This window comes from Acomys minous (assembly GCF_964271855.1).
Source record: "Acomys minous genome assembly, chromosome: 8".
NCBI lineage: Eukaryota > Metazoa > Chordata > Mammalia > Rodentia > Muridae > Acomys > Acomys minous.
In genome coordinates, this window is record NC_140489.1 from 86,047,194 (window position 1) to 86,068,442 (window position 21,249).

At 48.3% G+C, this 21,249-nt stretch overlaps 1 protein-coding gene across 1 annotated transcript in view; it reads left to right on the forward strand.

The window, feature by feature from the left end:
- Positions 1 to 10,681: 10,681 nt before the first annotated feature.
- The window catches only part of RNF144A (ring finger protein 144A), a 113,265-nt gene continuing 102,697 nt past the window's right edge, over positions 10,682 to 21,249 (forward strand). Inside the window, exon 1 of the mRNA XM_084791863.1 lies at positions 10,682 to 10,875. The gene's annotated coding sequence lies outside the window, so the exon portion shown is untranslated. The remainder of the gene's footprint in view (positions 10,876 to 21,249) is intronic.

The window sequence follows — 21,249 nt, forward strand, 5'->3', positions numbered from 1 at the left end:
CACTAGGGAGACTTCCTGTGTGGCAGCCACCATTGTGTAGGATGTCAGTGATAAAGCAAGGGGCTCTTCTGGAAGCAGCTGGAGGGGCCGGAGCAGAAGCCTGAGGTTGAGGACAGAGTAAAATGCCCAGTGATGACGTTATCTTTCAGCTTGCCTGCATAGACTGTGTCCTTCAGAGTACAAGTCAGTATCCCTCCCAAAACACATGCCAATTGGATGGAAGAATGTTGAGTTCAGAAAAATACAAGGTACACACACCCTGCAGGACAGGCAGCAGATACACACTGAACAGTGTGTACTGAATAGAAACTAAAATTTGATTCTATTTCTGCTGCAAATGAAAGACTCTTACCTTATTCTGGATGGATATGCACGAGTATTCCCCATGAGCTGTGAGATCACTGGAAAGCTAGCAGTGCAGCAACGCCCACGGTGTACTGAAATGATATTCAGAGCATGTACGTCATACCCAGGGCCCCCTGGTAGTTTTAATGTCAGCGTGGAATAGCCCTGGCTTCATATGTGGAGTACCCTCACAACACATCCCAGGGCATTATCCTGGACTTGGTTTGGAATGAGCCACCATGAGATGACATCCCAGGTAGCCATGCATCTGCAGATGTCATAAGGGTGTCACACTCAGCAGAGGCCTCCACTGTGTGGATTTGAGGGCTCTGCTGTGACAACAACACTCTCACCTACTCTCCACAGGGGCTACCTGTCTTGGATAACCCAGGGGCTACCATCACCTCCACTGTAGATGAACTTTGACAATGGGAGGAAGCCTTATTGTCCCCTCAGACACCACTAACATTATCTCCAGGACCATTGCTTCCAAAGGAAAACACGCCCTTACTTTAAAAAGGAATGAAAATACACTTTCTTTATTGTTATTTAGAACTTTCGGATTTATAACTTCTACTGATATTCTACAGAAATTCCATTTCAGTGTGTTTGTTTGTTTTTGTTTGTTTGTTTTTTTGATGAACTACAAAAAGAACCATGGGCTTACCATTGACTTGGGATTTAGTCTTTTGAGAAGTTCTTACCATAACTTTTGTGTTTTGTTACTTTCAAGTTAATAATGATACTTGAGTTTTATACAACTTAATGGGGAAAAGAACTATAGAAATGTATAGTTTATAGGTCTAAGGTAAAAACAAATAAAATTTTGGAGTACATATTGTCATGATTGGCTGGAGATTTAACCAATATTTTCCAATAATCTCTTTAATGTCCACATAACTGAAAAAAACATGGACAAAACAGCATTTACTTTGTGAACTGAGTAACCTTTTGGTTCAGTGTGTACCACTTGATGCCCTACAGGATGTTTGGTGTAGAGATACACACGAGTAAAGACCTCATTCCTGCTTGCAAAGCTGGGAAGGAAAGAGACAGAGGAAGGCAAAAGGTTAGGATATACTGGGGAAGTTCTCTCCCTGTCTCAGCTTTTGGCCACCTCAGTAGCCTCTGTCTTATCCCCTACTCCTTTAAGGAGAAGTCTGTGTTCGGATTCACATCACACAGCTATCATTTTAGTGAGGTCATTCAGCTGAGTTTCCTCAACACAGTGCTGTGCCTACTCGACTCTATTTTGTGCTCTCATTTACCTCAGTACACAATGTGAGGGTCCAACCCAATGTGAGTGACGCCACCACTAGGCTGGCAATCCTGGTTGAGAAAGCCATGGAAAACAAGTTAATAAGCAATGTTCCTCTGTGGGCTCTGTATCAGCTCCTGCCTCCAGGTTCCTGCCTTAAGGCCCCACCGTGACTTCCCTTCATGGTGGACAATAATTTGTAACAAACCCTTTCCTACCCAGTTGCTTTTGGTCAGTGTTTTATAACAACGGAAAAGAAAACTAGGACAATCATGCAGTCACAAGTCTCTTGCTGTGGAAACAGTACATGATCTTTAATATGTGTCCAAGACAGCATCTCAGTGCCTGTTTCCAAAAGCCATCAAGGAAATTCTGCTGCAATTCCAATCTCCGCCACTAGAGGGCACTTAGCTGTTTGATCCTCGAGTATTTTATAGGAATTCTCTTTTTTAATCTATTTTTCTGCATATGACACACAAAATTGTTTTAATTTACTGTAACTCAACTGCCACATGCTTGGGTATCATCTGGAATAGTACAGTTATCTGCACTTTATAATTTTTACTTGTTTGTTTGCAATGAGGTCTACGTAGCTGATGTTATTCCTGTAGGAGGAACTTAGGGACCTATCTTTCTCTTGAGTGCTGGGAATATTACAGGAGTGCACATCCATGCCTGATATATTATACTTTTTTAAAAGAGAAAAATGAATCATTTCCCCCCCTGTGGATTTTGATATTACCTAAGCTAAAACAGCCTTCATATAATCAGCTTACGTGTGAAACAGATCTAGCTAAGCCCAGTGCACCCTCTGTAGGGATGAAAGCCCGGGGGACATTGGCTGATTCTCAGTGGGAGAGTAGGTCATGCCACTGGAATGTAAATTTGAAGCTGAAGTCAGACCTTCTGTGTCACTGGTACTTTTTCTAGTCTGGGGAAACTCCATTGCTCTCTTCCCTGAAGGAGAAGAAAAGGCTCTGAGCCAAGCCCGTGAGCAGAGTGAGATACTCTCAATGCACCCCAGCTGTTTCATCCATCCTGACTGTGTGTGCACATGCAGGACGTGTGGAGCCTCTGTGCTTGAAACTTTCAAAATTTCTTTCTAAAGAAGCAGAGTCAAATTCAACTTCAGCTTAAACAGGGTTTCTGCTTCTTTATTGCAGCCTGCGTGTTCTTTGGTGAAACACACATTTTTCTCTTGGGAAACTAGAAGCTGATTTGATTTACGTTCCTACATGTTAATGACAAATATTTTGCATGAGATTATTGCTCAAATCAGGATGACAATCCAGTGACTGGAATTTTACGTTAGGAAGCTGAGAGGGCTGGACATGAATGAACACACTGTGCTGCATGGTTTTATGTCCCCTCGTCACAGGCTAGTGTCATCTAAGAGGAGGGAAAAATCTCAATTCAGAAAGTTCCTCCATAAGATCAGGTTGTAAGTGAGCCTGTAAGGCGTTTTCTTAATCAGTGATTGATGGGGGAGGGTCCAGCCCACTGTGGGTGGTGCTATCCCCAGGCTGGTGGCCCTGGGCTCTATAAGTGAGCAGGCTGAGCAAGCCATGAGGAGCAAGCCAGTAAGCAGCACCCCTCCGTGACCTCCGCCTCAGCTCCTGCCTCCAGGTTCCTGCCTGCGTTCTTTCAGAGAGGGACTATGATGTGGAAGTGTAAGACAAATAAACCTTTCCTCCACAGCTTGCTTTTGGTCATGGTGTGCATCGTATCAATAGTGACCCTAGGGTCACTATTGCTTTGAAAAGGCTTTATCATCTCTGTAAGTTAGTAATGGTGATACCCATGACTTGTTTCCTTCCTTTGAACCTTGTTATCTGAGTGGAGTTATTTGGCTAATGGGCTCATGTTTTATCTCTGCTGGAATTTGGGGTCTAATTGTTGCATAGGAAAACAGCCAAACAATTGAGCCCAGCAGCAGTTGGTTCTTTTCAGCAATATTTATCTCCTGCCCTACCCTACTGGTGAACGGATATTATTTAAGAAGGTGAGATTGGACAGAGAACAATCACACAGTTCTTGTCTGAGTGTGTATGCATGAGGTTTAGTGTTGATGTAAATATATTACATTATGTATAACATATAATAGATCACATATTAGTGTATACATACACACTATTTATAATATATACATACACACTATTTATAATATATACACACCCTATGTGTATCTATACACCAATATATTATACACATTATGTGATATATATTATATATAATTATATATACCAATATATATAAATATATACCAACATATAATTATTTATACTATATATTATTAACATATAATTATAAAACATTTATATATTATTAATATATTATACATAATATAATAAATGGGGAGTGTCAATTGAGTTCCTATTCTCTCAGTGATGAAATGTGACCTAGAAATGTAAATGAAGCCTTTTTTTCCTCTCCTAAATTCTTCTGGTCATCATGGTGTTTGTCAAAGGGACAGAAAGCAAACTAGAACTGAACTCTGGTCTCCAGATTTGTGCATAAAGCAGTTACCCACGGAGCCATTTGCCACACCCAACTGTCCACATGTTGAAGAAACAAAGTAATTCAAGTGTTAGAACATTTAGAATCACAGCAGAACAAAATATTAACTAAAACACCACCATCACAACAACAACAAGATGCTTCAGACTCACAGCAATCCGAATGAAGCACTAGAGGATTTTCTAAGGAGCCTCAGGAGACCTTGCTCCCACTTTTAATCCCATAATCCCCCAGACCTTTTCATCAGCAGGTGGTGTCCAGACTCTGCCAACAGCATGAGGAAATGTGTTTGAGTCTCCCTTAGCCATCTTCCTTGGGCTTAGCCATCTTGCTGGGGTGGAGGGAGGGACTTGTTTCCCATAATTCAGATCAGATCTCTGAGGTGGTGTAAAACAGAGGATGGAGGGATGGCAAAGCCTCTCTGGAAAATGTGAGAGGAGACGAAGGGCCTGGATGCATTGCTGCAGAGTTCTGGGCCAGGTGAAGCCCTCTGTCCTCCACCAAGGCAAGGCATGCTGGGTATGCTTTGACTCCACCAGTTGCTTTTATTGGAAGCATCTTTGGGTAAGGCAGTTTGTTGTGGCTTCTCATAATTCCCAGAAGGGGCTAAGCCTCCAGTATCCAACACCCCAGCAGTCAGGGCCTGGAGTGCCTTGGTTCTGTCTGTGTGGCATGTGCACAAGGCACAGAAGCAACCACTGCATTATAGGGTCTTAAACCACTTATGTATAATTCAATGTATCCATCGCGCCATAGAGATCTCACCTATACCCAGATGGTGGATACCGTATGCTGTCTTCCTTTCCTCTTATTTGAGGGCCATGTGCCATGGGGGCAGTGTCTACCATGAATGAGAGCAGTCCACTGAGTTGTCAGGGATACAGACTTGGGGCTCTTCCCCAAATTCTTTTCCTGGCTGACTTCTGTGTGGACACCTTCCAAATTCTAATATTTTAGATTGTAGCTCCTTGTTTCAGGGTTAAGATTGCCTGGTTAAGCTATTTGCTTAACACCACACTTTGTTTCTCTATAAAGACGCAAGTACAGACAAATCAATGCTGCTCAAAATTAGTATATAATGGATGTGTTAGTTTAGCTTTGACTATGATGCAGTAACAAACAAACGCTACAATTTCTACAGCTTAACCCACACAGGCTTCTATTTTGGGAATCGCCCTTCCGCAGGGTAGCCAGAGCCCCCGTTGACTTCTTTGGGGCTCTCACTGACTTGGTATACAGCCGAAAGGCCACTGTGATGGAGTTGGGCAAGGCTGAGGGTCTTAGGCTCTCCTCATTGCCTCATCCAGAAGTGCAGTTCCTATGGACACCCAAGAAAGGAGGTGGGCACCCCAGGGGCAAGCGAGACAGAGCCCAGAGACTGGTATGGAAACTCTCTGCCACAACCACGTTCACCTGCACCGAATGTAATTTAATTATTCCTTCTGAGCTGAAGAAGTGTTTAAATTTGTCAAGCCACAGGGGTCATATTTTATTGATTATTATGGGAAAGCAGTATAATAGAGAACAAAAACATGGCTGAACCAGCCAAGAGCCTTGGGTAGCAGCACACTGAAGTCACTGGCTGGCAGAAAGCTCAGAACTGGCGCAGGCCTCTTTATGCCTTAGGGTTTCATATGAGCAATGAAAAGCCAGGGCCAAGATTTCTTTCTTTTCTGTTTTGACTCTAACTAGATTCTACAGAATTTGCTTTTGAGCTATGGAAGGCAGGATTCATATACTTCTTTTTTAGAATGGAGTCCCACGTACCCTAAGTTGGCCTCTCACTCCCTATTTAATCAAGGGTGACTGAACTTCTAATCCATCTGCTTTTACTTCCCAAGTGCTGAGATTACAGGCATTTGCCAATAAATCTGGTTTATACAGTACTGGGCATTTGTGCATGCTAGGCAAGCACTTTTCCAGCTGAACTACATCCCCAGCCCTACTTACTTCCTTTGACAAATTTGTATTGAATGTTTGGAACTTTCTCTGTTGGTGCTGAGAATGGCAGTGTACAAGATACATCATGCTTCCATTCTAGGGGAAAACCGGAAATAAAAAGGCCTTGCTTTTTATTAACAGCCCAACCTTTTCACTAAGTGTCATTTGTTTTCCTGCTTTTGGGTGACACTTTTATTTTTACTATCACACTTATTTTCTAAATTATAGTTACACACGGGCATGGTCCAGGTGCTTGTCTTAGCTTGCTGGGAAATGTAGCATCTAAAAGGTACAAAATTTATTGTCTCACAGTGCCGGGTAAGTCTATTGGCTAGGTTGGTTCTCCACAGAAACAGAACCACTAGAAAAAATATTCTGTACATCATCTACACATATACTATGGAATAAAAGCCCATCTGTGTCTATATAAGGATATCATATGGAAGTCCAAGATACAGTGTGCACATTGGGTGATTATAAAGAACAAGACCCCTGAGATGGCCCACAGGTATATAAGACACCCGAGAGGAGTGGCTGTCAACCTTCTAACACATTTCATGTTGTGGTGGCCCCCCCCAACCATAAAATTATTTCATTGCCACTTCATAACTGTAGTTTTGTTACAGTTATAAACCGTAATGTAAATATCTGATATGCACGACATCTGATATGCAGCCCCCGTGAAGGGTCCTTTACAGGTTGAGAACTGCTGCCTTAGAAACTGGTGGGATTCGGTCTGAGTCCATGGGCCTGAGAATCAGGATGGAGTTGTTTGGATAGTGGGGAACAGGTTTGAGTGACTCGGGAGACCTAGGTTCAAGAGCCAGGAACATCCTATACGTGAGGCAAGAAGGTGGAAATCCATGCCAGCAAAGAGCAAGCTGCCCAGTGCTTGCCTTCTATTTTCTTTGCCTTCAGTGGGCTGCACCATGTTCCTTGGATGGGCGAGTCTTCTTTATATAAGCTACTGATTCCAGGCCTAGTCTGTGCCAGCATCCTTAGAGACACGGCTTCATGGGCATCCCATAGCTCAGGCAGTTGACACAGGGTTTGCTATGATAGGGTCTGGATGGGGCTGGTTACAAAGACAGTGAACGCGTGCCTGCTCCAGGCTCTCCCAGTCCTCTGATAGTCGACCCATTTCACATTTGACATGTCCTGGTTTATGGAATGACCTCCCATCCCAAATTCCCAGCACACCCATGTCCTGACTTCCCCACGCCCTAAGAAGAGCAGTCATAATAGCTGAGGGCTCGGTCTATTCTACTTTGACTGCATCTTAACTAATGCGGCCCGCATTCACCCTCTTTGCAAAACGCTCATACTCTGAGCTACTTGCAGTTGGACTTTACACAAATCTTTTCAGGGTTGGAGGGGGGCACAGATCGGTACACAGCAGTGTGCTTATATGACTGCTGGCCATTTCACTTGTACCTTCTTGAACGTTCTCCATTGGCAGGACACTGTCTCTGTCTCATGCATATATGGCACCCCGGCTAGACTCTCCCGAGAAGAAGGGTCTGAGCTGGAAGGTGTGGGTGGGAACCCCACCCATGATGGATGGTGACCTGAGAGTAGTGGGAACTTCCTTCCTTCCTGAGGTTTTGCCCCAGGGGGCTGTTTGTTTCACCTGCAACAGTGCACAGTGCAGAAAAGCACAATGTGCCCTTGCTTTTGAGTGCCTTCCAGGAAGAGATCAACAGGCCCACGGTGGGAGGTTGCATCCTATGTCTCCAGAAACGCCAAGTCCCCCAGGATCCTGGGATTCCCTAAGGAGAAGCCGAAAGGGGAAAGACACTCAACTTTTTCCTTCTCTCTAGAAGCAGAGAATTAGATTTACATACAAATAACAAAGTTAAGCTGAGGCAGGAAGATTCCAATTTGAAAGCTGGAGCTAGGTTATGAGATGTAATGCGGCCTGGCTACAGAATTAGACTGTCTCAAAAGAAAAAAAAAAGTGAATGGAAAGAATGTGAATTCTATACTTAGAATGTGCAATCAGAAGTTTAAACAAATTGCATTGTCTATTTTCTTTATTTTTTTCCCCCCTTTAACCATAAGCCACAGCTTTAAGCTTCCTTCAATTGTATCTGGGAGAAAACTTCACAATGGGCTTGCATTTTTTTCAGCCTCTACACCACCCTGGGCATCCTGCCCACTGTGGGTGATCATAAAATGCCTGTCCAGTGAGTGCAATGAACAGCACAGACCCTAACAGTAAAGTCTTTCAAATGGGCTCAAAATGACCACCTTGCAGGGAGGTAGTCAGTCTTCCCCTGGCAAGGGCTTGACTGAAGAGCCACTGTGAGGGTAGAAAGGCTTAAGAGCCAGCCAGTTTTCTGGAGAGAATGGCATTAGCAGTTGTGAGGCAGAACTCAGAGGAGCCAGCTTCATTCATTATTGAGCATTTATTACGCTTAGACTCTGTGTGGGATTTCACAGAAAGACATTCTGTAGACTGGTGGTCTAAGCTTCCAAGTAAATAGCCAGCACAGAGAGGATGGCAAGTGCCATAATCCACATAATAACAAAATAAATAATATACATATTTGGAGATCCGGGGATGTGCAGAGCAATGGCAGATTCGACAGGCTTCATAGAAGAAACTGGAAATGCACTGTGTGGTTTGCTGCAAATCCTGATTTCAGTGCCCATGTGGGGGCCTCACTCCAGCTTCCCAGCAGTAGTTGCATTAGCCAACGCATTGGATCATGGGAGTGGAGATGCGCAGGCACCACATAAGCACTGGTAGGTGTCACGTGTGCAGTTTGATGAGGGTGGGCTTTCCACCTACTCCCAGATAGTCACAGGCAGCCAGAGTACCTCGGTCTCACTGCGTCCACTTGCCGTGAGCTTCTAGCCTCCCTGGAGCAGACTCTCAATCCTTCATTCATAACTTCACTCCCCCACCAGGCCTGGGGAGGTGTGAAAACATTTCTCTCAAAGCTCAGGCCTTCAGGCAAAACTATTTCTAATCCTTCAGTGAGAGGCCGAGGCAACAGAGTGCTGTTGTTAGGATTCTTCACACTGCGCTTTCTTGAACAATGGCATTTATACAACGTCTGAGCCAAACCAAGGCTCTAGGAGGCCACGTGTGTCCTTGTTTTGTTTTGACTTTTGCTTATTTCACATAGGGTCTCACGAATCTAGCCCCAGGATGGCCTTGAACTCGCAGCCCTTGTACCTCAGCCCTCAGAATGCTAGGCTTATACGTATGAGACACCACACCCCTCAAGCGTATGTCTCTGAAGATCAGAAATATTCAACATAGTAACTGGTGGTGGTGTAGACGTAGGCATTGGAGAGCTAGCTCGGTCAGTACAGTGCTTGCCCTGCTGGCCTGAAACTCGAGTTTAATATCCAGTATCCACGTAAAATTACAGGTATGGTACATGCCTGTCGGGTGATCCTAGCTCTGGGTGATGGGGGTCGGGGGGGGGGGGGGTAGAGACAGGAGGGCTCCTGGAGCTTGCTGGCCAGCCAGTCTAGCTGGATTGGAAGGGTTTGGGATCAGAATATAAGGTAGAGAAAGAGAGGTGAACACCCCAGCATTGACCTTTGGCATGCATGCACACCCACATACACATGTATAAACACAAACTCCCCCACACACAGATGGGAATGCAACAGCAGAAAGTAGTAGATTGTACAGAGCTTTAGAGCCAGAGAAGTTCAAGTTAGCTAATAGAGGCTCTCCTGTCTCCTGGCCAAAGGGTGCAGCCCACAGCTGCCTGAGCCCAAGTGCTTAGGCAGAACATCTTAGTACAGGGAGTGTGTGTGTGTGTGTGTGTGTGTGTGTGTGTGTGTGTGTGTGTGTGTGTGTGTGTGTGTTTAAGATTCTCCCAAGGGCCTTCCCTAGTTAACCTCCTGACATTCCCAGGACCTCCACAAAAATACCCTTTCCAATTGGGGGCCCTGCCCGTGGGGACACGTCGTTCTAGCTGTAATACTCTCAGGCTCCAGCCATGCTTGCACGTTTGACACGGACTTAAGACGTGAACTTCCAGGGAACTATCAGAGAGCCTGCAAGACAACAGCTTATGGGGATTCCCATCCAGTGGTGGACCTTTGGCTCTAAGAGAAAGAAATGAAACGCTTTGGCTGCTGCTTTCCATACATGCGTGGAGCCTCAGTCTCAGGCCCGTGCAGGCTGCGGACTTTGCACCATCCATCCTCATCATCGGATGTTAGGGCAAAAAGATGATTCTTGTCCGTTGGCTCACAGCCTTCGTGGTAAAGTACTCACAAGCAGGATCATCAAGTAGGTCCTGGCCAGGCCGCAGGCTTGCTCTAATTTGCAAAGACAAACCAGAGGGCCCCAGATGCCCAGCTGAGTGATATTCCCAGCTCCTGCCTGGTAGGGTCAGGGTGCTTCCCTCATTTCTTTCTAGCTGTTAGTACTTGTTCTTCTAGTATTGAAAGCAGGAGTCCACCTTCAGGCAGCCTCGTTACAAGCTTGCTTCCGTCCAGGGCAGCACCCTCTGAGATCTGACCTGGACCTTCTGGCATTGCCTTAGGGGGGCTGCCCGCGTAGTCCTGGTGTATGGACGTAGCGGCACCTCTGGACGCCAGGGGGCGCTGGCGTGCGAACTGGCTCTGCCTCCCGCGCCCGCGCTTACTGCGCGCTCGCGCCCCGCCGACCCCGCGCGCAGTTCTCGGGGCGCAGGGCGGGGAGGCATAAAGGGCGCTGCGCTGCGGGGCGGGCTGCGCGCGGGAGGCTGACGGGGCAGCTGCACCCGCGAGCCGGCACCGGGCGGGGCCATCGCAGCCGCGCGCAACCAGGCCGAGCGGGAGCCCGGACCGCGCGGGACCAGGTGGGTGACGCGCGCGTCCCCTTTGTGTCGGCATCGCTCGAGCGGGCCGCGCGGGACAAGACTGTGCGGGGCTGGCTTCGGTCCCCCAAACCTTGGCGCGGGGCAGTGACCCGCGGGGTCCAGGGCGGGGATGAGGGCTCTGCTCTGGGTATTCGCTAGGGCGACGGCCGCGTTCCCCTGGCCACTCGCACTTGGGGATCGCGCGCCACGGGGAAGTCTCCAACCGCAGGCGCGGGGTGCACTGGGCTGGAGTGGCCCTGGTGGGCGGCCGTCTGCAGGCCTTGAGTGGACCCCGCGACCTGGACGTCGGCAAAGCTAGGGCGCGGGGAAGGTCGGGTCCGCTCTGGCCAGCAGCAGTTGCTAGTACCCCGCAGTGCTTAGCTGCGCCTGGCCGGGGTATCGTCCTCTGTTGGCCTCTGGCCCAGGAGTCTCCGTGTCCCTTGCGCCCAGCCTGCCTGAGGAAGTCCCTCAGATCTCGCGCATCCCGCGCTCCGCTGTGCTCCCCGGTTTTCTGCACCATCTGTGGAGCCCAGAGATTTTAAACGCTTCTGCTAACTGGAGGCTTCCTGGCCGTTAGGCGGGAACAGGCGACTACTTCACCCTAGGCGGGTCTCTGGTGGTCGTTCCTAAAGTTTGCTTTAGCTCTTGTTTGGTCTCTTTTTCAGAGAATATTTAAAAGAATGCTTGTTTTGAGCAGTTATCAACAGCTTGCGGCGTAGTGCAGGGTCAAAGGCCAGAGTAACAAGGAGAGCTAGCCTAGACAAGGCCCTGGGAACCGTTCCCAGGGTTCCTGTGTCCTAGGGTGGAAGGACACACCAATCTTGTTTAGGACAGTTTTAGGAAGGAAGTGTCTTCTAGGAGTGGTGTCTGGGAGACAGAATCGATCCTTCTCAATGACCCTGGCCAGGATGGTAGTTCAGATTGCTAAGAGATGTGTATAAATTCAATACCAAATGGAAGACAAGGTGGTCAGGGTGCCCTGGGATGAGAGAGCTGAGACAGGAGGAGGGGCTTTCTATAGGAGGGATGTGGCATCAGATGACCTATGAGGCTTAGCCCAGAGTGGTGGGGAAAGCGCCAGCAAAGGAATGCCCTGTGTGAAGGACCAATTCCTATGGGTTGCCCACTTAGCTCCCGGGCACCCGAAGTTTTGCTCATAATGTCCTCTTCCGTGGTACCAGAGGTTTGCTGTCTCCCACGGTTTTGCTTTTACTACATTTTACAGAGTCAGGAAGTATGCTGCAAGGGGAGGTTGAATGGCAGGTCAAGACTCTGGCCCTGGCTTCTGTGGCGTGGGAACCGTGGTGGTCTCGCAGGAGGACAGCAGACACTACCTGTCACGCTTCAGAGTTGCTGTAGCAGTGTTGAAGAGGGAGACCTGGCGCTGGGTGCCCCGTGTGGGCTTTTAAGTAAGACACTGCCCTTTGCCGCGCGCACACTCATTTTCACTTGCCAGGGTTCCATGTGAACCTCCTTGGAAAATGGGTGCACGGCGCCGGTAACTCAGCTGCAACAGGAGGGAAATTTTTCCGGACCCAAACACAGTTTGATTTAAAACAAAAAAACAAAACAAAACAAAAACAACAACAACAACAACAACAAAAAACAAAAACAGTTTTCGATAAAAACCACTCAGTACTTTAGTTTTTACTAGTGAGTTTTTGTAGGCGCTCTAGTACGGGTACTCCCTACGCAGCTGAAGATGACCTTAAACTTCTCCAAGTGTGGACCAATGGAGTACTGGAGCTAATGGGATGGACCACTATAATCAGCTTATGTAGAACTGAGGTTTGAACCTATGGCCTTACTCATGTGACTGCTAGGCAAACACTGTACCAGCTGAGCTACATCTCCAGCCCCTGGAGTTCATTTTTTCTAAACATGTTCCAGTGCTCATGCTGATGTTTCCCTGGGGAAACTCAGATGGATGGGGCAGGAGTCCATAGGCCACAGACCAGTCTATGTCTTTTGCAAGCGTCTTTTAAAACCCTGTTTGCAAGCTTGCAGTGCCTGATTCCAGACTGTTCCTAGACTACGTAGCTTCTCCTGGGGCTTTATTGTGGCTTGGGACTTGGAAAAGATACAGCACTCTTTTTTTTTTTTTTAAACCCAAGCTGCCCATGTTCAGGGCCAGTGTGCTTGCAGCGGTAGGGCCCCCAGCCAGGAGCCACGTTGCCTGACTGAGAGCGCTGGTTTTTCCACTGCGGTTCTTAACTTGGCCTGATCAAACATCTCCTCTTTCCATAGCGCAGGGCGAGCTGGTGGAAGCCTGTCCTGAGACACCGAGAGTCATAGATACAGAGGGGTCCTCAATCCCCTTGTGTCACCACGAGGGCACTGTTGGCTGCAGAGGAGAAATCAGGTGCCCTGGCCACATAGGACTTGGGGTGATCTGGCCTGGGATCTTCCGAGTATCTATGGTCCTTTCCTTCTCCTCCTCTTGGAACAGAACAAGGATGCATTTGCTTTCCTAAGACCCCATGATCTTCAGCTATTTAGGGAGATGGCCATTTGACCTAGCACCCCTAGCCTCGCGGGATGTTTCCGTACTGGTGCTGGTTTAGAGGCTGTGTGGAGTGGACTCTCTTCTTAGGAGTCTGAGCTGTCATATTGCTCCTGGGTCATTGTGGAAGGTGCCCTTCATTCCTTCGAGGTTAGAGAAGTCGTTTGAGACTAGCCTCCTCCCTTTTGTTTCCCAACGGCCGATACACATGGACACTTTTTCTTAATTAGCCGCAGAAATTAATGGAAGCTGCTGTTCACATGTCTGCGGGGCGTTTGTTCCCAGCAGTGTCCCCACCCAGCTGTCTGACCTTGGCAAGCTTGCCCGGATGGCTCCGCTTCTCTTGGGATAGCCCTGAAGTGTTGGCCCAGATGTTCTCCTAGGTCTGGGAGCAAAGCTGCAGCGAGTCGGTAGTATTTCTAGAAGAAGTAATACTACAGAATGACCTATGGTTGTGGCTGTTTGTGTAGGCATTTACGAGGAAAAGGTGTATTTTTCGCTCTGGAGGGCGGCTGTCCTCCAAGGCTGCGTGGTTAGAAGTTTGCTTTGGGGGAGGCCCTTGGAGCGTCACAGCTGACACTTGACTAGCCGTGGAAGCTCAAGGGGCCTCTTATCTCTTCAGTGGAACTGTGAAAGGCCTGCTCTAGAGCAGCGATTCCAAACCTGTGAGTCATGGCCCCTTTGGAGGTTGAATGGCTGTTTCACCGGGGTCCAACATTAGATATCCTGCATACCATATACTTACATTACGATTCGTGACAGTAGCAAAATTACGATTACGAAGTAGCAATGATAAACGATCTAATGCTTGGGGATGGTCACAGCATAAGGAAGCGTATTAAAGGGTCGCAGCTTTGGGAGGAAGGTTGAGAACCACTGGTCTAGAGTGTGAGTTTATAACCTGGATGATGTAGCATTACAGAGAAGAGTCAGCTTCCTGCTGACCTGAAGTCTTTGCCGGCCAGTGTTGTTTCACTGTGTGCCTTATGTCTGATGCTGGAAGTGGAGGAGGCAGGAGTAGTGTCCATTAAGCTTTGGTCATGTGCAGGTGTCATATGGACCATAGACTCAGCTCTCTCATAGCCACAGCATAGGTGTATGGTCTACGCCCACCTGATGGGGGCAGATGCAGTCTGAGCTCTTACAGGATATGTGTGGAAGCTGGGCTCGTGTGACCTTGGTCTCGAGTGTAGAGAGCTGAAAGTGAAGACAATAGCAGGTGGGTTTTACAGTGTGTGGGGGGGTGGAGGTCTACAGTGTTGGAAACGTGCAGAGTATACCGGGCCCCATGCTTGCAGGAAGCAGCAGGTTGTTAGCCTGGAAGATTAGAAGGACAGTATCAAAACCAGGACCTGAAATAGCAAGAAACAACTTGAGCTGGAGAGCGGCGTAGAACAAACATGGAGGCTCTGACCTTACCTGGTGGGCACTGGCTTGCTGGAAGGGTTTGACTCTGAAAGCTGTCCAGACCAGATTTCTCATTTGTCACACAGTGCTATCCTTTCTGGTATCTTCTGGGAGGTTCCTCAGTGTATTTTCATTGTCATTTATTCTTGCCCAATTGGCTTGTGGTGGAGGTCAGAGTTTAGGACAGGTTAGTGAGAGCAGTACAATGGTGTGGCTGACACAGTTAAGAGGCATTACTCCTGAGTGGCCTAAGAAAGCTCCGTGGGCTGCAGCAGCTCCTGCTGGTGTTGAGAACGTTCTAGTAAGCCTAAAGTAGTAGGCTGTGATAGCACGGGCTTTGAGAAAGCCCACTTCTTAGTCATACCTAGCTTTCCAGCCGTGGGAGGTGTATTCGTTATTTTCTGTTGCAGTGTTAAAACATCATGACCGAGGCAATCTAAGGAAGAGTTCATTTTAGCTTATGGTTCCAGAGGAGCGAGAGTCCGTGATGCACAGCAGCACATGGCAGGCTTGGTGGCCAGAGCAGGAAGCTAAGAGCTCCCATCTTCAGTTGCAAGCAGGAAACGGAGAAAGTGAACTGGAAGTGTTATGTAGCTTGAAATCACCAAAGCTGCTTCGAGTAACACACTTCCTCTAGCACCACAAAAGTTCCGGAGCCTGTGGAGGACACTGTCATTCAAGCCACCCACATGGGGCAAACGAGGAGAGGGCTCAGAGCCTGCCATGATGGGGCTGAACCCAGCTGGACTGTTGCTATCTGACCAAAGACTGTAAGCATGTCAAGCACTTCATACAACGTTGTGCTTCTGGAAGGATGTGTTAAGCTTTCAAAGAGCCAGTTTTCATGTCTCCTCTGGATCAGGGCATGCTTGGGTTTGGGTGGCTGGGGTCTGGAGTGAGGAACTATGTGATAGGTGAAAACTAGAATGTTCCCTAACCTCCTGGACAGACAGCCCATCTCAGAATGTGGGTCTGTTACTTGGCCAGTGGCCTGAGTAGCTCACAAATTCTGTACACACACACACACACACACACACACACACACACACATACACACACACACACACACACACACCATGGGCTCCCTGCACCTTCATGTACCTTTCTGGCATCAACCATTGAATTTCCCTATCATTTCCCTGGGCCCCATCATACCCTCTCCAGTGAATCTGCCCTCATTCTCTGAAGGAATCCAGCCTGCTGTCATGGGCAGCCACTGTTCCCGAGCCCTCACATAGCTGTGGGCAGAGCAGGAGATTCCCTTCACTGAAGTAAGTGTTCAGAGTTCTGCATCACTGGCCCCCTTCCCACGTGTCCACTCTCAAATGGGAGCATACAAAGCTGGCATCAACATGAGGATCACTAAACGTCCATGCGATGCTCGCTGTCCCTCAGTGTTCTGCCCACTTACTCCTGCTTCCTCCCTGCTCAGATGCCTCCAGCAACTCCGTGACCTATGAGGAGCCCCTGTGACCCGTGGCTGAGCAGCCTGCCCACCAAGGAGTTCTCTAAGTTGCTGCCATCTTTGTGAACACCAAGCTTCGGACAATTTGCCCATAGGTAGCAACCCCTTTCCTTATCTTGAGAACCACTGCTGTGTTGTCACTCTTCCTGGCACTCTCATTTTGCAGAGGAAGGAGTGGAGATACACAGCGAAGAAAGAGGCAGGACTACAGAGCCAAGGTTTAGGCCTAGGCCCTAGGCCCAGGCTCCCATCCATAGGCTTACATTGCCTGAGGCTCAGCCCCCACCCTCTCTCCTCTAAGGTAGATTTTTTTTTCCCATCAGGAACATCTTTAGCAACTTTCCCTCAGAACCCACACTCGCACTTATCTATTCTATTTTAGTGGTTTGTGTAACTTATTCCCTCTGCAAAACCATCAGCTCTACAAAGGCAGGAACTTACTCATTTGGGAGATCTTCCACCCCCTCACCTCCACCCCCACCCCCCTCACCTCCCGTTGCATCACACTCTTCTTGCTCTTTCTGAATGAAATGATTGCTGTGAAATGGTTGGCAGTACTCCAGAGTGCGTAGCCCCACGGGGGTCTCTCTGGAAACGTCATCAGTGAAAACAAGGAGAGGTTCGTTGTCACTCTCCAGTGTGACCACAGAACATCCCATGCTGCTGGGCCTTTGTTTGAAAGGTTGAGTGGAAGCCACATTCACCTCCCTCTGAGCAGGACCAGTCAGATGTGGGCCCTGGCTCTGGAGTGAGAGGGGTAAAAGTCTGCTGGAACGCACAGCGGAAGCCCTGGGGGACTGCGTAGACCCAGACAAGTGCCAGGGTCTGATGGACTAATGCCCGGAGGAGCTGCAGCCTGAGGCTCCCTGTGGTCCAGATGAAGCAGGGGGCATATCCTAGGGCATCTACAGTGTGCCAGAAAGAGCCATTGAATGAGATGGACGCATTAGATAGGGGCCGAGAACTAGGCTGTGCTCAGCAGGCTTGTATGCAGGGGAGGCCCGCTGAGGAAAGGCTCAGCTGCCCTGCATTGGCTGTGAAGGGGCAGACTCCATAGGAGCAGGTTTGCATTTGAAGGTGCTGAGGAGACGGGCTGGCAGAAGAACCCAGGAGCAGCAGGGGCGGGGAGTTCCTCACCCTTACATCCGCAAGTCCTTCGGATACAAGAGTGGAGTAACCATCCCAAAGCAGTGGGTGGAACGGAACTGTTCACAGGTGTGCTGGCCAGCCAAACCAGCAGGAGAGCCTGTACTTATGGGAGTCAGGGCACACCACTGCAGATTGGCTCTGCCTTAAGAAAGAACAGCTTGTGGCCTCTGAGGATTCCCTCCATCCACTTGTGCTCTCACATAGATGGGAGCATGTGTGTTCAGGACCTGCGCACTGGAAGTGTCCATGTGTGGTCAGAAACACAGGTTCATTTCTGCTGACCATCCCTGATGGCTCTGCCATGCCTCTTGGTAGCTGAGCCTGGGGTTTGACACACTCTAACACAGCAAAGCAAGAGTGTCCAGAAGATTGTTGGATGTGGCAACCCAGGTTGGGGGAATTTGTTGGCTAAAAACTGTCTGTTTTATTTGTGACCATATGGCTGGGGAAGTCCCTGGGTGGGTGGGTCAGAGATGACCAGGTGTGCCTGGAGACATGAATTCCTTCTTTGCTGCTTAGAGAGGCGACTGCAATAGGCAGTCTGGTCAGTGAAGGAATTAGATGTGGCAGGACATTTAAAAACAAACAAACAAAACACATCTGTTTGAGGCCCAAGAACCCGCCTTTTCAACATGGCTCCCCAACTTCTGTCCTTGCTCTGGCCTCTCTCCAAGTTCCCTGTCCCCAGGCCCAGCACTTTAGGGCTTCCAGAGGAGAAAGAAACCCCCTGCAATCCTAGCGTGAGAGCTGGCAGGAGCCAACCACAGGTGACAGGCTAGAATCCAGGCCAATGTGCCATTCTGGTCCCGGTTATCAGTCTCCCCCACCCCGTGTCATCTCTCTGTCCCCATAAAGATCAATCACACTGGATGAAGGCCTACCCTAACTGATCACATTTTGCCCTGCAAAGACTAACAAGGGGGACATTCACATGTGAACTGTAGTGTGTGGTGTGTGTGTGTGTGTGTGTGTGTGTGTGTGTGTGTGTATGTGTGTGTGTCTATCTGTCTGTCTGTCTGTCTGTATGTATGTATGTATGTCTGTGCTAGCTAGTTTTTAAAGTCATCTTGATATAACCTAGAAGAAATCCCTTTCGACGAGAGTCTCAGTTGAGGAATTGCCTAGATGAGGTTGGCCTTTGGGCATGGCTGCGGATGATTGTCTTAGTTGTTAACTGAGGCAGGAAGACTCACCCTGGATGTGGGGCAGTACCATTTCATGAGCTGCATTCTGAGTGATGGAGGACAGCTGAGGACCTAGTGGGCCGAGAGCGTGGATGACTCTGGTCCTCTCTGCTCTTGACTGTGCATGCAGTGTGACCAACTGCAGTGTGACCTGTGGCCTCAGACTCCTGCCGTGTGTCTTCTCTGCAGTAATGGGCTGGGACCTGGAATTGGAAGCGGAAATAAACTCTCTCGCGTAGTGCTTCAGATCATGGTGTTTTATCACTACAACAGAAATGAAACTAGGATAGTATGTACACACACACACACAAACACACACGTAACTGTTACTGTTTGTATGCATTCATGTACAGCACCATGTGCTTTGGTAGTGGCAGAGTATCTTTTAACAAGGATTTGAACTTATAGGCATCTATTTACTCATGGCAAGATAGTGTAGAAAGATGCTTGGAAGTTGATGCAGCTACTCTCATGTCCCTGAGAACCAGGCACTCCTCTTTGTTTCTCCATCCTCAGTCCTCAGGATACTGGCCTTTGTGTGCACACTGGTCTATGGTCTTAGATAGCTGGCTTTAACTGTAGGCTTGTATCTGTATTTCTAGTAGGTGTGTGTGTGTGTGTGTGTGTGTGTGTGTGTGTGTGTGTGTTGATGGATATGTGTGTGTGTATCTGTGTGTCTGGGTTGATGGATAGGTGTGTATATGTTTGTATGTATGTATTGATGGATATGTGTGTCCATGGCATCTGCTCCCTTTCATAAGGAAAAGACAAGTTTTCTGAACTTCAGTTGATTCTGCTGTGCTGTCGGGCAGGAACTAGCCTGTATAAACACAGTAGTGAGAGACTCAGAGAAGTGAGAGCTTGCAGTCATGGGGGAGCTCCAGAGACCAGAGTGAGACAGAGTTCACGGTAACAGTCAAGGGCTGTGCTTGCCTCTTCTGGGCGTCAATAAACAGCTGTCCCTCTACCTGTTATTCTTAGAAGGGGAGGAATCTATATGGGGCAAGGTCCAGGTGGATGTTTGCACAACTTCGGTACTCTTGATGTAATAGTGGCCCCTGTGCCTTTGTCCCCAAGCTCAGTGTGGACAGCAGAGGCCGTAGGTAGGTAACACCTGCATAAGGCTCTCTTTAGTAGGTACTTAGCTGTTAATTGGGTCTGCATCTTTTCCCACCGACACCATGGAAGTCCAAAAGCAATCTAGCTAGTCATTATGTTAGTTTATGTTGTCAGTGTTTATTTTACTTTATTTACTTTGTCAGCGAGTACTTGGTTCTGGGGATTTGAAGGCTAATTGAGGACTCTATGGGGGAGGGTAAGGATTTACGGAGAAGTGGGGCCGAAGGACTGGTAAGGCCTTTCTATAACAGGTGGGGCATTATACTCTGTGGTCTGCAGAGCACGGTTTCCGAAATGATTGGAATTGCCTGCATTCCACTTTCCCACTAGAAATCTGTTCAGCTGGAACCCACAGAATCCCTTTCCTCCAGCTCCACCGCCTCTCCCTGGCTGCTGGCTGTGGGGTGACTGATACATTGCAGGTGTGTGGCTTTCCACAGGCTGAGTAGAGGAGACTGAGTCCCACCCACAGACGGGCACTGTAGCATCCTGTGTCTGATGTGAGCGTATCCTGAAGGACCTGGCTTCTCTTGCTTCTGAGGCAGTTGTGCAATTCCTGCAGGCCAATTGGCCGCAGAGAGTGGCTCTTATCTCTTAATGCTTTACTACTCCCTGGCCTCTCTCCTCTTTGGCTCTCAGCTCCCCTTCCTTGACAGTGACCTTGCTTTCTCTCTGTTTTGGAAACAGGCAGCGAATCGAGATCCAGCCAGGATCATCAGCTCAGCTGAGCCCATTGATGACACATGTAGGCTGAGAGTGGGCCTTGTCTCTCTGGCAGATAGGGGGTTGTGTCTCTAGGTGGCAGGACCTCTCTTGTATGGCCAGAAGCCATAAACACAGGCAGATGGAAGAGATGGAGCCTATGTGCTCTGGGGCTTGGCGGCTGTCTACTCTGGCTTGTCCTATTTCAGCTGCGTGGAACGTGGGTGAACAGTGTGAAAACACAATGTGGGACACCATAGAAGTTTTCCTATGAATCACATGTTGAGATAACTATATTTTGGCTGTATCGGGTTAAATAAAACACATTACTAATTGCACTGAGGAGAAAGCTCAGTGGTTAATGTGCCTGCCAATAGGCACGGAGACCAGAGTTGGGATCTCTAGATCTCAAATAAATGCCAGATGGGTATGGCAGTCTGCCTATAATTCCAGCATTGAAGAGAAAAGACAGGGTTCCCAGAGCTGGCTAGCAGGACTGAGTTTGTTTGAGAGAACCTGCCTCAAAGAGTAAAGTGAAAAAGTGACTAACTTCATTTACGTGACAGGCTTTCATGTACAAATCACCCTCCTATACCTATACACATGTACTTCCACATATGCAAACTTACATAAACGTGCTGCACAACACACACACACACACACACACACACACACACACACACACACACACCAGTATCCCCTTCTTCCTACATCTTCTCCCCCCACCTCCTCTTCTTGTTCTTCAGTCCTCTTTTCCCATTTCCTTCCTCCTCTGTTCCCCTTCTCCTCCTCCTCCATCTCCATCAGAAAATGCAAATCCACACGTGCAGTTGGCATTCTATTTT